Source organism: Hyaena hyaena, unplaced genomic scaffold (genome assembly GCF_003009895.1).
Source record: "Hyaena hyaena isolate Hyena2069 unplaced genomic scaffold, ASM300989v1 scaffold_98, whole genome shotgun sequence".
NCBI lineage: Eukaryota > Metazoa > Chordata > Mammalia > Carnivora > Hyaenidae > Hyaena > Hyaena hyaena.
This window is the reverse complement of record NW_024080730.1, coordinates 981,309-998,175: the sequence shown is the minus strand read 5'-3', so window position 1 is coordinate 998,175 and position 16,867 is coordinate 981,309.

Here is a 16,867-nt window from a genome sequence, read left to right as displayed (position 1 = left end):
AACTAAAGTTTATTCGAAGTCGCTGCTTCTCCCCTCCTCCAGCTGGACTGGGCAGGGGAGTCACAGCGGGAGGGGGCCAGCCGGCCTCTGCTCTCCTCCTCAAGGCTGGAGCAGGGGCAGGGGCGGCGGGGGGGGGGGGGGGNAAAGTTTATTCGAAGTCGCTGCTTCTCCCCTCCTCCAGCTGGACTGGGCAGGGGAGTCACAGCGGGAGGGGGCCAGCCGGCCTCTGCTCTCCTCCTGGGGGGGGGGGGGGGGGGGGGGGGGGGGGGGGGGGTGAGGGAAAGAGCTGGGGGTACCGGCGTCCATGGGACCAGACCAGGGGCCTGTAGGTTTGGAGATTCCGAATGTCAGTTCTTTCTCTCTCGGGCTCCTTGTGGGCACATTGGCTGTTCCTCAGATGCCATCTGACCTCTGGGCATAGGACTTTGCCCAGTTCTTGGCTGGCCAGGCAGCTACAGCGATGATCTTCGCCTTTAACTTATCAGGCATGGAGCAGACACCAGCCCCAGCTGCAGGCTCCCACCCCAGACCATCTCTCTCTTTCTACTATGCCTTCTCTTTTATGGTCTGAGCACCCAGGCCAAGGTGGGGTGCGGAGCAGGGACCGTGCCCACTGTGGGGGGTGGGCGGGCTGCAGGGGTGCAGTGGCGGCCCTGTAACGCTTGGAGCCCCAGGCAGGATGGCGCTTACTGTTTTGCTGGGGGCCTTCACCATCAGGCAAACCCGGGGGGAAAGTCCCACGTGAACTCCACCGCTAAGGACAGCCATGGCCCCTGCCTGCCCTGAGTCGGAAAATGGCCAGGCTGAGATTCGAACCCAGGCCCCCGGCTCTGCCGTGGCCCTCCTCCTGCCAGGCTAACCCCCTCCCTGGCACTGACCGGCTTGCTCCACCGCCCAGCTCGTAAACTGGAGAGGAGTCCACTCTCCTCACAGCGCACGGCAAGACCTCACCACTGCCCTCCGTCCCCTAACCCCCAGCCGCCAAGCCTCCATCTACACCCTCGGCCCCCTGTCCTCACATCCTGCCCCTGCAGCGATCTGAGTGCCAACCCCCAGTCCGTTCCTGCTGCATCTCGCTTCTCGATTCCGCAGTCTCCTCCACCCCAGGCCTCCTTCCTCGAGTCGCCTCCACCCCCTCCCCTGCAGCGTCTCCCCCTCCCAGGCCCGGCCCTTCCTGCCCGCACACTCCCCTGCTTGGGGCGTGGCTCTTCCGGGTGCCACCTTTCTCCCCAGGTAGCCGCGGCCCCCTCCCCCCCTCCCCGGGCTCCACCCACTGCGGTCTGGCTGTCAGCACAACTGGCCTGAGGACCCTGAAATGCCCATCTGGCCATGGCCTTCCCTTCCCAGGAGGGCTCTATGGCTCCCCAGTGCCCCATGGCTCCTGTCCCTGCCAGAGTCTCCTGGTGGCATCCACCCCCACCCCCACCCGGCGGGCACAGGCCTTCCACGCTGCTCGCAGTCCTCTGAGGCCCTGGGTCTCTGTGTCTAGCTGCCCTTCCGCAGGCATTATGGTCACCTTTCACGGGGCGAGGCCGAGGGGGCTCAGGTGGGGACAGAGACCGGGGTAAAGAGAAAGGAGGAGCTGCAGACCCTCGGTGGGTGGGGGAAGGCACCTGCCGGCCAGCAGGGCGGGTGAACCGGGCCAACGATGCCTTCACAAAGGGCCAGCTTGGACGGCAGCCGTGGAGAGGCTGGGGCCCCTGGCCGGAGGCAGGGTGCGTGCGTGCGACGGTGACTCTCAGGTCCGGGGCTCCTACCGCGTCCCCTCCCAGGCCAGGATCACAGGTCCTTCTGCCTTCCCGTAACCCTCGGACCAAGGATCACAACGGGCAGCGGACAAGGGCACCGGCGCGTGCAGCCCCAGCCCCACCGTCAGCAGGCTTTGAACCAGACTGTTTTCTCCCTGCAAGAAAGAAGCCGACAAGTCTTCTCATTACCCTCCTAGTGCCGGAGGCCGCAGGGCACCTTCACTCAGGCTGTTTTTCTAGATTCTCCAGGGGCCCCACTGAGCCCCCACTTGCCTCCTAACAGCCCTTCCAGGAAGGTGTCGCTTATTTATGCCCATTTTATTCCCTCAGGGGAAACTGAGGCCAGGGGTGAGTTGGGTGGCTTGGCTGAGGTTCCTCAGTGAGCGAGGGATGGAGGGGAGGGACCCCATTATTTCTCCCCCTGCAAGGCCCTGTGTCCTTTCCCCGGAGAAGCAACTGAGGCCAGAGAGGGCCAGGCTGACTCCCGCGTCTCCGCGCCGTGGGCGCTCCGGGTGCTCGGCCTGCCGTAAGCCCTGCGGCCACGAGGGGGCAGCACCATGCTGCCCTGCCTGGCTCTTCCTGGCGCTCAGGGAACCGAGGAAACAGCTCTCGGCAAAATTGGGGGCGGGGGTGGGGAGGCGATGGGAGGGGATAATCTCAGAAGATGGACCTCCCCGAGATACCACCACACATACCTGACGCTGTCCAGATAAGGGGACAGAACTCAGGCTCCCTGATCCGCGGATGCGGTTTGAATGCCAGCTGGGGTAGGCGGTTGAACCCCTGGGGTCCTCAGTTTTCTAACAGGGGCTAATGGGGATGACAGCAGCTGCTGGCTTCTTGGGGAGTACGTACCCGGGTAACACACATAATGTCACTGGCAGGGTTCACACACACACACGCACACCCCGGGATCAGCAGCAGGGACCAGCGCTGGGCTTCCTGGCGTGAGCCTGGAGGAGGGGCCCTGGGCGTCCTGCTGGAGCCTGCTAACACCTGCTCTCCTCCGGGCAGGGTGGCTCTGAGTCGCCCTGGTCCGCCCACGACTTTCACAAGCAGGTCATTGTGTTCCTCGGTAGACACTGGGGACCTACACCTCTAGAAATGGGTGATGGCCACCAAGTATCCGTGTCACCCCCGCAGGGACACCTGGTATCTCCATTTTGTGATAAGAAGACAAGCTCAGAGAGGCCTGGAGAGCCTGGCCTGGAGTCACAGCTGCATCGGCCAAGGGCCCCAGGGGCTGGGCTGGGGGCCGGGGGGGGGGGGCACCCTCCAAGTCCTGCCCAGCCTGCACACATAGTGGTCTGAGTGACCTTTGCAGGGTCAGGGAGGTTAATTTTCTCCCGAATCCCCTCAATCAAGGTGGAGGCTGCTCGGACACTCTGATGGCCGTCCTTCCTCACCTCTGCCCCTGGGGCAGGTTTGCCAGATTACTTAGGAAAGAACCAAGCACATCCACTGTCGGCCTGCCTTGCCCTCTCCCGGGTGGCTCAGGACCCTCAGCCTTGGGCAAGTCAATGGGCAGGCAGGGGGGATGCAGTCAGGATCCTCTCCCCCACTCACCCCTTGCCAGCCGATAGACCGAGGATTGTGCAAATGGCCTGGGGCAGCCCCTATGATCATTATAGTAAGGCTGGTGTCAGTGAGGCTGAAAGTCAGAGGGAGGAGCCGAGGTTCAGAGGCAAATTTATGGTTTCAAGTAGGTTAATGGGACTTATTTTCTATTCTGATTGTAGAATTCATTCATGCTCACTGCAGATAGGAAAGGATAAAGAGAACAAAAATCATGTATAATCTCATGATGGAGAACTCACTACTGTTAGTCTTGTTATGTATTTCCTTCCAGTCTTTTTCTTTCTAGGCACATATGCAGAGATGACATTTTTTCCTAAAGATTTTATTTTTAGGAACGCCTGGGTGGCTCAGTTGGTTGAGTGTCCAACATTGGCTCAGGTTATGATTTTGCAGTTTGTGAGTTCAAGCCCCGTGTTGGGCTCCGTGCTAACAGCTCAGAGCCTGGAGCCTGCTTCAGATTCTGTGTCTCCCTCTCAATCTGTCCCTGCCCTGCTCACACTCTGTCTCTCTCTCTCTCAAAAATAAATAAATATTGAAACATTTTTTAAAAGATTTTATTTTTAACTAATCTCTACACCCAACATGGGGCTCAAACTCACAACCCCGAGATCAAGAGTCGCACAATGCCTGGACTGAGCCAGTCAGGCGTCCCTGAGATGACATTTTTAAAGCAAAATTGGTCAGGAGCTTCTGTTTCCAGCAAAATGACCAGCTAGATATCCAGAGAGCGCCTCTTGAAACAGAACACCTAAAAATACTGAAGCAATATTAATTAAAAAAAAAAAAAAACTTTTTAAAGGCATGGATGGAGTTGGCAGGAAAGTAGAGGCCATCTTTCAGGCCAGAAATAAAAAGAAAGCTATATTAGGGCGCCTGGGGGGTGCAGTCGGTTAAGCGTCCCACTCTTGGTTTTGGCTCAGGTCGTGATCTCAGGTCCGTGAGTTTGAGCCCCGCGTTAGATTCTGTGCTGACAGCGCAGGGGCTGCTTGGGATTCTCTCTCTCCCTCTCCCTCTGCCTCTTCCCTGCTCATGCTGTCTCTCTCGCTCTCTAAATAAATAAATAAACCTAAAAAAATAATTAGATAAAGAGTTCTCATCATTTGAAAGATGCATGCCGAAGTATTTTCAGCTGTTATATACTGAGGGGGGGAGGGGAGGAGGGCGGGCTTCAAAGTTGGCTGTGTGATTAGTTCACGGGCTTCACCTGCTCTTCTTTGTATGTTTATGCACATTTGAAATACTCCATTAAATGACGCCACAATTGCTGGGGGCTGCAGCTGGCCTTGCCCTTGGGGGTGTCTCTCCAAGCCTGAGCAAGGAGGAAGGTCGGATCCGAACCCCCCAGGGAGCGGAGAACCCCCAGAAGAGAGGCATCCTGGGTGAGTGAACAGCGACCGAATTCTCTGCCCCAGGGAGGGCCGTGCGGGTGGGAGGAGAAGACATCCCCTGAGACCGTCCCTGTGTCCCTGCGGGCGCCGCCCTCACAGGGCTCAGGGCAAGAAGCCACGGGTTGACGTCGAGGTTTTTGCCGTCTCATCTGGTCCTCGTTGGTAGAGCCCCGCAGAGCCTGGCACAGCAGAGGCAGCAGGGGAGCAAATGCAAATGCAAATGCTCAGGGAGTTCCAGAACTTTGAGCAGAGCCCTCGGGATTCTGGAACTCACAGGGCACATCGGGAAGTGAGCCACCATGAGCAAGCGTCAGCAGGAAGAGAAACTGCCGTCCAGAGCCGGAAAAGCTGAAGAGCCTTCTTCAAGTGTTTAAAGAAATAAAACAGGATATGAGGCGCCTGGGTGGCTCAGTCGGTTAAGCATCAGGTTGTGATCTTGCAGTCTGTGGGTTCGAGCCCCGCGTCGGGCTCTGCGCTGACAGCTCGGAGCCTGGAGCTGCTTCAGGTTCTGTGTCTCCCTTTCTTTCTGCCCCTCCCCTGTTCACGCTCTGTCTGTCTCTGTCTCTCTTAAAAAATGAATAAACATTAAAAAGATTTTTTAAAGAAATAAAACAGGATATTGAAAGTATGACAAAAAAGCAAGAAGCCATCACATGTCTGGAGAAATTGGAGGAAAGGAACACTTGTGGAAGTGTCATTGTCATTGAAATTGGGACCGAAGGGACTGGTGAAGGTCTGACGGGACGGTGAGTGCCCTGGGGACAGAAGGAAGAGACTGCCCAGGTGGAGCCCCGAGAGACGAGCAGGGGCCGGGGAGCCGACCCCTCATTCCTGGTGGGGTGAACGACGGCGCGTCCTACACTGCTTCTACTCGGAACCGTCTGGAAGCCCCCCCAAAGGTGAAACATAGGGCCACCGTGTGACACAGGCTTCCTGTTCCCAGGCACCGGCTCAAGAGAAACGAAGGCAAAAATCTGCACAAACCGTGCGTCTTCACAGCGGCATGTTCATGACAGCCCTCAGGTGGAAACGACCCAAACATCCGAAGGTCGGATGAATGGAGAAGCACCATGGGATTTATCGATACAATGGGACATTATTTGCCAGTAAAAAGGAGGGCGGCGCCGATACGCTCGACACCATTGAGGGGCCGTGAAACTGGGGTGCTAATTGAAAGAAGCCGGGCACGAAAGACCACATACTGGGGCACCTGCTGGCTCACTGGGAAGAGTGTGATCTCGGGGTTGTGAGTTCAAGCCCCACAGCGGGTGTAGAGATAACTAAAACTAAACACACTTTTTAAAAAAGACCATATATTGTGTGATTCCATACGTGAAACACCCAGAACAGGCAAGTCCCTAGAGACGGAAAGCACATTAGTGGTTGTCAAGGGGCTGGGGGGACGGGAGCGGGGGAGTGATTGCTGACGGCTACAGGGCTTTGTTTCGCGGTGATAAATTGTTCTAGCATCAGTTGAAGTGATTGGTTGCACAACCCCATGAATACACTAAAAACTGTTGGATCCTTCACTTTACTTTTTTGTTTTAATTTTTCATCTAATGTTTATTTATTTTGGAAAGAGAGAGAAAGACAGAGTGCAAGTGGGGGAGGGGCAGAGAGAGAGGGAGACTCAGAATCTGAAACAGGCTCCAGGCTCTGAGCTGTCAACACACAGCCCAACGCGGGGCTCGAACCTGTGAACCATGAGATCATGACCTGAGCCGAAGTCAGATGTGTAACCGACTGAGCCCATCCAGTTGTCCCTACAGGCATCATCTTTAATAGCTGCTTAATAATTTGGCTTATGGATAATTACAACTTATGTAAGCATTCTGCATAGCGCGTAGGCTTCGTGTTTTCAGTGTTGCACCTGACATCACAGCTATATCTTTGGGTCTCTCTCGTTATGGCCTCGGAGGGCAGTGTGTGTGGGAGTCACCTGGGCCAGGCTTCACTTACACTCCAGGTTCCCAGTGTAGCCATGACTTGGGGCAAGAAGTTGAGAAAGACTTGGGCCGCAGGCTCAAATCAGAGCCTAAGGGCGATGCACAGCCTTACAGCTCCCGTGCACTCTTTTTGCTTAGGATTTGGATGCACATGTTTCTTCTGTGTATCAGCCCGGCTCCTATTCATCCTACAAATATTCACTGGGCACCTGCTGTGTGCCAAGCACTGATCTAGGAGCTTCAGATTCCGAACAAAGACCATGATGTCATGGAGCTTAGGCTTGAGAGGGGGAGAGACAGATAACAAGTAATTCATATATAGATCTTATAATGTGTCAGAAATCTTCGGAAAGGAAAAAGAAAATGTGTAGCAGGGTTGGGGGATCAGGAAAACACGGGGTGGTCAGGAAAGATCTCACTGAGAAGGTAGACTAAGAAGGGAAGACTAGAAGGCGCAGAGGATGGGGTCAAGAGGACCCCTGGAGGAAGACCATTCCAGAAAAAAGGAACAGGCAATGCGAAGCTCTTGGGTTGAGAAAGTTTGTTTTTTATTTTAATTACAAAAGCATTTTTCTATCTCATCAAATGTTATAAAACTGTATTCTGATCTCTGTGAAGGGCATGTAAGCCTGAGTTCCTTCTTCCCCGAATAATGAGGAGGTAACTCTGTGTCCTTCGCCACTCTCTCTGTGCCGCGGACTGCGCGACAGGTCCTGGGGATGGTGGCTGGACTCAGGACTGCCATGACATTTCTCAGCTAGTCCCAGCGCAGGGGCCCAGGTCCAGGAAGAAAAAGAGAATCCGTTCTTGGATTTTCAGTTTCAAAACAGACCCTTGAAGCTCACAGAAGGGAGAACAGATGCCACTATTACGGGAGAGGGTGAGCTTGACCAGGGAGAGGTCAGGACCCCAAGGAAGACCAGGGGCCCCAAACCTCGCGGCCTCAGGACCCTTTTACACTCTTAGCGTTTTTTGAAGCGGTCGGGGGGGTGCCTGGGGGGCTCAGTCAGTGAAGCGTCCAGCTCTTGATTTGAGCTCAGGTCATGATCTCACAGTCGTGGGATCGAGCCCCGTGCTGGGCTTTGTGTTGACAGCACAGAGCCTGCTGGGGATTCTTTCTCCCCCTCTCTCTTTCCCTCCCCCACTGGCACATGTGTTCACGCTCTCTCTCTGTCTCAGAATAAAGTTTAAAAAAAAAAAAAAAGAAAAGATTTGAGGGTCCCAGAGAGCTCTAAAAGGGATCAATCTATTGATATTTTTCATATTTGAAATTAGAAACGAGGGGTGTGCCTGAGTGGCTCAGTCAGTACAGCATGTGACTCTTGATCTTAAGGTCATGAGTTCAAGCACCACACTGGGCATAGAGCCTACTTAAAAAAAGAAACAAGGAAAGAAAGACAGAAAGACAGAAAGAAGTTAAAACTAGAAGTCTTTAAATTATGCATTTATTTTAAAATAACGATAAACTACTGTATGCTACTACAAGTAACATTTTATGAAAAAAGCAGCAAATAACAAAAATTAGTGAGGAAACTAGTATCATTTTATTTTATTTTTTTAAAATGTTTTATTTATTTCTAGGAGAGAGAGAGAGAGACAGTGTGAGCAGGGGAGGGTCAGAGAGAGAAGGAGTCACAGACCGAAAGAGGCTCCAGGCTCTGAGCTGGCAGTCAGCACAGAGCCCGACGCGGGGCTCGAACCCACGAACCGCGAGATCATGACCTAAGCGAAAGTCGGACGCTTAACCGGCTAAGCCACCCAGGCGCCCCGAGACTAGTATCATTTTAAATGTTCCCAAATCTCTTTAATGTCTGGCCTCTCCTATCCGTTCCTGTGTTCAACTTATTGCAAAATGTTGCTTGGGTTGAGTGTATGAAGAAAGCGGGGCCTCACACAGTCACAGAGCTGGAGAGAGAAGAGCGTTTTGATAACCTTTTCAGACACCTGTGACTGTCGCTTCGCCAGAACCTCGCAAGCAGTAGTTTCACAAAGGTTACCGGGTATGGAATCGGGAAGCACATTGATAAATATCCTGAACTTTGTGACATTTGAGTCCGGTTGGTTCAGCTACACTTAACAGGGGACAGTATTGCCCTAATACCAAATCGGTAGTGGGAGTGGCTGCTGTTAAAACAATAAATAGGAGGGAAAAGCTACAATCTGTGGTGCTGACTCAGCTGTTGGCCAGCGGGCAGTGTGGGAACGGGTATCAGATGGACCCATGGACGCAGACGCTGGCGTTGGGTCCACCCGTCACCCGTGATGGTTTGGAAGATCAGTTCTGGACCTACAAGCCGGCGGCCCCGGCGGAGGATGGGAATCCAGAGCTCTAAGAGGGCGCCTTGGCTGTTGCCAGTCACCTTCGGCCAAGTACTGGAAGCAGTAAGCTCAGGCAAAAAGGACCCATTTTCAAGCAGAAGGAATGAAATAGGAAGAGTCCAGAAATTTGAAGCCTGGTACGTTAAGAAAATCCAATTGCTTCTAGACAACCTCGTGGTACTGTAAAACAAGGCTGCCAGGCATACTATAAGGGGCAGAGACCCCCAAACGCTCAGCTTGGGGGCAGAGACCAGACTCCCCGGGAAGGAGAGGGCTGGTGGTTACCAGGCAAGGAATTCCAATCCGGGTTGGGCTGGTGTGGCTCCTCGGACAAGCCAACAGCCCGAAAACTAACGGCTCAGTCTGCTGCTAACGCTTTGAGGGACCCGTTTTGCCACAGTCATGAGACCAGGGGCACCTGGGCAGCTCAGCAGGTTAAGTATCTGGCTCTTGGTTTTGGCTCAAGTCATGATCTCACAGCTCGTGGGTTCGAGCCTCGTGTCAGGCTCCATGCTGACAGCGCTGAGCCTGCTTGGGATTCTCTCTCTCCCTCTCTCTCTCTGTCCCTGTCCCATTTGCACACTTGCGCTCTCTCTCTCTCTCTCTCTCTCCTTAAAATAAATAAGTGTATATTTTTAAAGTGATGCAACCAGGCTTAAAAACCCTATACAGTTGGGGCATTAAACCAAAAGCAGCCCGTAGGTCTGCAAGCTTGTGCGGGCAGGATGTGGCTGCCAAAGCTGGGTGTCCCCCAAGGAGGACTTGGTCCCCGGGTACACACTTCAGATGTGGCCGCAGGGGACAGTGGACAGGGAGGTCTCTCCCAGAAGCTGGGCCCAGTGCTTTGCAACTCTTTCAATCACCACCCCATCTCTCCCCCCTTTTCCTTCTACCACTCACGTTTGGGGGCTTCCAGACTTGACTTGCAGACCTCCTATCTCGTGTTAATTCCTGTTTTCCCTCTAATTTTGTTCTCTGTTGTCAGTTTTTCCATTCGGTCTTCTAGAAGGTTCTCAGCCGTGACTATCTTTTTTTCTTTCCTTTACTTTCCCTTACTCTGTTGAATTTTTTAATTTTGTAAATGATGTCCTTCGGGTTTGGGAAACTGTCCACAGCCTATTTGCATCCACTCCATCCTGAGATCTCTGACTCAGTGAGAGCCACCTTGTTCCACTTGGCCTCCGGCCCTCGAGGTAGCGAAGCCCCACAAGTTGACTGCTACTGTTCTCTCTGCTGATACAAATCTGCAGGTTCCCTTGGCTTCTGGTGGGTCAGGCTCTGGGGTTCCCACAAACCCCCACGGATTCCCCCACATCCCGCCTCCGGGACAGAAGCACTCATTCCCAGGCCACCTAGAGTGTGGGTGGCCGACTGCTCTCGGCGGGGTCCCTCTCCTGGACTCGCTCTTCCACAATGGAAGCGGCCTATCCCAAGGTCATGGTCACTTCCTGGGGCAGCCAGCATTCCATGACTGGCTGATGTGGGGGAATAAAGGCCTAGACCTTTGTCCCCACCCCAGAAGACCCCTGTAGGCATTTCAGGGTCCGACTTCCCGGGGCGCCTGAAGGCAGATGTGTCCCCGGGACGGCAGAAAGCCCACACGTAGTGGACTTGGACGACAAGGGAGCCTTTGTTCGAGGGCCCTGGCGGCAAAGCCCTCAGCAAACTGGGCCCTCCGCACAGGCATGTTGGGTCAAGGCACCATCTTTCCTCAGGGGCGAGCTGAGGTGCGCGTGTGGTGGACCCCCCAAGGAAGGCCGCTTCTGTCTCGGTGGAAGAGATGAACAGGAAGCGTGGAAATAAAACAAAGACCATCCAAATGAGAACAAGCAAAGGCCACGGAGTCAGAGCTTGTCGCAGTAGAGGATCAACCACCGTCACCTCCAGGTCACAGAGACTTGGGGCAGGCAGAGCAGCGGGAAAGCTCTACTGGGGAAGGGAAGACTCCGGAGCTGCCCTGATTGGAGGCCGTTGGCACAGGGAGCTGACGAGAAGTGGGGCGTCCTTTGTGCTGGTGACGGGGAACGTATCTGACTTCCCGCGGTTGGTTGGTCTTAAGTCGGAAGCAGTGACAATAATGATGGAAATCATCAGTTATTAATCAAATCCGCCCATATTGTGCTGGTTGTTACAGAAGTTATTGGTTCATTCCCTGCACCGTTACACGAGATATCAGGGTGGCTTCCTGCACGTCTGCCTTACCGGCAGGCTAGTTTCCTGGACTGGTTATTGCAGAGAAGAGGTTGGTTTTCGGGGCGGGCTGCCGCAGCTTGTAGGGTCGTGTATGGTCTGGCCATTGTGTGTTGTGTTTTCAGCCCGGGGACTAAGGATAGTGGGCAGGGACTCCTTCAAGGGTGCAGAACGAGGGGCTCATCAAAGGCAAGGGGACCCGCTGTTGGAGGATTTCATCACTGGGCTGGACCACCAACTCCCAGCGTCTTTCACTATGTCCTTTCCGAATGGAAATTTTCACTGCAGTTTCCTATCCCGGCTTCATCGTTGCAAATCGGAGAAGGCAGGCCAGTGGGAAGCAGAAAAAGAAAAAGAAATGTGCTCTGAGAGACAGCATAGTAAAGTCAAAGACAATGAGAATATTCCTAAAGGTGCAAGAAAAAGACGGATGGCCTCCAACAGGGGGGCAGCGAGATGGGCAGCCGATACCTCGAAAGCATCAGCAGATGTCAGACAGGCAGGCGAAGGATGCCGTCGGGGCACCAAGAGGAAATCAACGCCAATTTTGAGCTTCTTAGCTCTAGACAAGTATGTTACAAGAATGAGGAAGAGAAACAGACATTTCAGGGAAACGAAGTCTGGGAGAACTCAATCAGCAGGTTCTCAGATTTGTTTAAGCAAGAGGAGAATGACTGTAGAAGGGAAGCCTGCGAAACAAGAAGGAAGGAAAAGAAAAGAAAGCCGTAAACATTTAGGTAAATGCACATAAACATTGTCTAACAGAGTATTTTTAAAAAGTCATCGAATTAAAATACGTAACAATGATAACACAAACATCAGGAGGGGATAAACGGAGTTACAAGTTCTGAGAGACTGATTTCATCCAGGAGTAGTCATAAAGAAACATTGATAAGACAGGTGACTAATTTTCTTTTTTTAAGTAATCTCTACATCCGACATGGGGCTTGAACTCATGACCCCAAGATTAAGAGTAACAAGGTCCACTGACTGAGCCAGTCAGGTGCCCCACAGGTGACTAATATTGTAATCCTGAACCCTCAGGATCACTAAAAGAATCACTAAGGGAATAGAAACATGGTGCACAAATTCTAAATGAGCAGAGGGGAGAAGTAGAATAATTTTTTAAAACATTTTTTAAATAATCAATTAAAAAGAAATCAAGAAAGGAGAGATGAGAAAACACAGAAGTAGGACATAGAGAAAGTAAAAAATAACGTAGTAGGTATAAATCGTAATTACATTAAATATGACATAATTACATTCTATACAAATCCATAATTATATTAAGTTAAATTATGTTAAGTGTCTAAATATTCCAGTTAAAAGACAAATATTATCAGGTTGAATGAATATTTAAAAAATTCATTCACATCTACTTAAAAGAGACATATTCTGGGGTTCCTGGGTGGCCCAGTCGGTTAAGTGTCTGACTCTTGATTTTAGCTCAGATCACGATCCCAGGGTCATGAGATCGAGCCCTGCATCAGGTTCAATGCTGAACGTGGGGCCTGTGTAAGATTCTCCCTCTCCCTCTGCCTCTGCCCCTCTCCCCCACACGCGCTCTTGCTTTGTCTCAAAAATAAATAAATAAGTAAAAGACATATCTGGGGTGCCTGGCTGGCTTAGTCAGTGGAGCATGCGACTCTTGATCTCGAGGTTATAAGTTCAAGCCCCACCTTGGGTTCAGAGATTACTTTAAAAAATAAAATATTGAAAGACTCCACCAAATGACTTCTAGAACTGATCCACGAATTCAGCAAAGTCACAGGGTACAAAATCAATGTACAGAAATCGGTTGCATTTTTATACACCAATAACGAAGGCAACAGAAAGAGAAATAAAGAAGCTGATCCCATTCACACCTGCACCAAGAACCATAAAATACCTAGGAATAAACCTAACCTAAGATGTAAAAGATCTGTATGCTGAAAACTATAGAAAGCTTAGGAAGGAAATTGAAGAAGACACAAAGAAATGGAAAAACATTCCATGCTCATGGATAGGAAGAACAAATATTGTTAAAATGTCAATACTACCCAAAGCAATCTACACATTCAGTGCAATCCCAATCAGAATTGCATCGACATTCTTCTCAGAGCTAGAATAAACAGTCCTAAAATTTGTGTGGAACCACTAAAGACCCCGAATAGCCAAAGTTATGTTGAAAAAGAGAACCAAACGGGAGGCATTACCATCCCAGACTTTAGCCTCTACTACAAAGCTGTCATCATCAGGACCATATGGTATTGGCACAGAAACAGACACATAGACCAATGGAATAGAATAGAGAACCCAGAATTGGACCCACAAATGTATGGCCAACTGATCTTTGATAAAGTAAGAAAGAACATCCAATGGAAAAAAGACAGTCTTTTTAGCAAACGGTGCCGGGAGAACTGGACAGCGACATACAAAAGAATGAACTTACACCACACACAAAAATAAACTCAAAATGGTTGAAAGACCTCAGTGTGAGACATCAAAAGCCTAGAGGAGAAAAGAGGCAACAACCTCTTTGAGGCAAAAGAATACTTACTCAAACGATAGAGAATAATTATTTCAAACGATTATCCCTATCATACTTACTGCCTAAAGTAAGAAAACTACAGGTGTCCCTATAAAGATCAGAAATGAGACAACTCCTCTCCAGCTCTTAGTGAACATTGTGCTAGTCAAAGGAACGACACAAAAGCAATAAATCGAATACATTTTTAAAAAATTTAAATTGAAGTTAGTTAGCATGTAGTGTAGTACTGGTTTCAGGAATTTAGTGAGTCAATAGAAAACACTTTTTTTTAAATAAAAAAAAAGCTTACATTTACTTATTTTTGAGAGACAGAGCATGAGTGGGGGAGGGGCAGAGAGAGAGGAGACACAGAATCCGAAGCAGCCCCAGGCTCTGAGCTGTCAGCACAGAGCCTGACTCAGATGCTTAACCCACTGAGCCACCCAGGCGCCCCTAGAATACACTTTTTAAAGACCAGCTTTCATTATTTGCATAAGATGTGATTGACTACCTAAATTGTTTAAGAGTCCACTTAAAAATGGATTGGAAGTTATAAGACAGGGGCGCCTGGGTGTTGGGGTCCCACACCTGCAGCCCCTCCTCGCCCCCACTTTCTGCCCCTTGGCCCGCGGTCCTCCAGCCTGGATTCTGCGATCCAATGAGCAAGTCACTCCTTTGCCAACATGGTGTCTTCCACCTCCTTTCCTTCAGCACACCCGCTTGGCCACACCGCACCCCGGGGCGGATCCAGCTGTCCGCCCCTTTCTTGTCTAACCCCGGGTGCTGAGGAAGATCCCTGGTCCCCGGCAGGGCCCTCTGAGCTGCTGGAAATCTCACGCCTTCCTCGTTGGCCCTTGGCTTCCATTACCTCCCACTCTCTGCAAGCCCCTCCTTCATTCTGTCCACCTGCATGCGGGCAGGTCTGAACCCCGGCCATCCTTTCCTTCTCTCCCTTTCTATCCGGTTGGACGAGGTGTTCTCTCCTGTGAAAGATGGTCTCCTCACCTGTCTTCCAGGGCTTTCTGGAGGAGCTGAGCCCACCTGCTAACTACGTCCCTCCCTCCCGTCTGGTCCCGGCCCCACCCCCCTCCACTGGCGCCTTCCTGCTAACAGCGCAGCGCCCGGTTCTCCTCCAACCTCCCCAGATGGGTGCCTATTCCATTAACTTTCAGCTTTGTTTCCTTTCCTAAGATATGAATATAAGACTAAAAATGCCTTCAATGTGCTGCTTTCACTGTGCCCTGCGGTTTGGGGATACAGTATTCCTGTTATTTTTTATATTTATATTTTTATTATTGTTATTCTCGACTCCTATCTAAACCGTTCCCCGGATCCGTTTGTTACTTGGACGTGTGTTTCTGAATTTCCAAACAAATAGGGATTTTCCAGTGTTCTGTTTGTTTTCAAGATGAATCGCACTGTGGCCACACAGCTTGTGTATTATCTTAGTCCTTTGAGATTTGTTGAAACTGCTCTACGAACCAGTATATGGTCATTTTACACAATGGTCTGAGTGTGCTTGAAGAGAATGTGTGTTCCTGAGTGTTCTAGCTACACAAATCAAGCCATTCATTCAGCAATTATGTTTTCTAAATTTTCTATGTCCCTGACTTTTCGTTTACGTATTCTGTGCGTTAGCGAGAGAGAAGTGCTAAAATATTGTTTAAAAAAACTTTTTAAACATTTATTTATTTTTGAGGGTCAGAGAGAGACAGAGCACAAGCAGGGTAGGGAGAGAGAGAGAGGGAAACACAGAATCAGAAGCAGGCTCTAGGCTCCGAGCTCTCAGCACAGAGTCAGATGCGGGGCTCCAACCCACGAACCACAAGACTGTGACGCTTAATAGACTGAGTCACCCAGGCGCCCCTAAAACCTTTTGAATAATTCTAGTAAACGAACTAAAAACGTGTTCAAATTAAAAACATACTTTTTAAGAAATTAAAATTTTAAAAGATGCAGTGTAAATTCATTGCAGCCTCGTTTCATAATCTTTAAGATGTTTTTTCCAGTTAGCCATGGTAAATAATTGAAAAACAAATTAGTATCTCTGAACATTATAAGTGATGGGTCAGGAACACCAATCCAATAATGCATACATAATTATATTTCTATCCTCATCAATTATCCGTTTTTATTCTAAAATTTCTCAAATTTTAATGTCCTAAACTCTCTATTTAGAGAGAGAAAAAAAACTGCTTTGATTAATAATGACAACAAAGGTTAGACATGAAGAGAAATAATGCACTTGTTTTGTTTTATTTTCCCCGAGAAGTAATGGTTCAGAATTTGCTATGTCAGTCTTCATGGAGATTTTCTTTTCCTTTCTTTCTTTTTTTTAAGTTTATTTATTTTTGAGAGAGAGAGAGAGAGAGAGAGAGAGAGAGAGAGACAAAACATGAGCAGGGGAGGGGCAGAGAAAGACAGCGAGACACAGAATCTGAAGCAGCTCCAGGCTCTGAGCCGTCAGTACAGAGCCCAACGTGGGGCTTGAACTCACAAACTGTGAGATCATGATCTGAGCCAAAGTCAGACGCTTAACTGACTCAGCCACCAGGCGTCCCCATGGAGACTTTCTTGAACAGAACTACCGTGAGTAATGATAAAACTGAAGCACAGAAAGTCTAAGCTTTTTGCTTGCTGTCATTCAGTGAAAAACTGAGGCTGGGATCTGAAGCCGGGCAGGTTACGCCACCACTCTCTTACAGGTGGAATCTAACAGGACCATATTCAAATAATACTGTTCATTCAACAACTAGGAGCTGGGCTCTGAGTGTATTATCAGCTATTTCTTCATAGAAAGCACCTGAGATGACCTGTGCCCTAAAACAAAAACCTGAGGCTTTAAATCTGCCCTTCTCCTAACTTAGTGTACCCACTGCCATGAGAAGCAGGGCACAGACCCTGCTTCACCCTTGATAATACTCCACAGAAGCAGGTGTGCCGTTTCCGGAGCTGTGCTCCATGGACACTAGGTCCCAAGTGACCTCAATCCACTGAAAAGGTGCTAGGTTCCCCCTATAAAACAATAGGCAACATATTTCCATCGTTGTCTGAAAACCATTTTCTAGGAATACCTTTGACTGAGGGTTCACAAATATTTTCTATAAAGGACTAGGCAGGGGGCACCTGGGTGGCTTAGTCAGTTAAGCGTCCGACTTTCGCTTGGGTCATGATCTCGCGGTTCGTGGG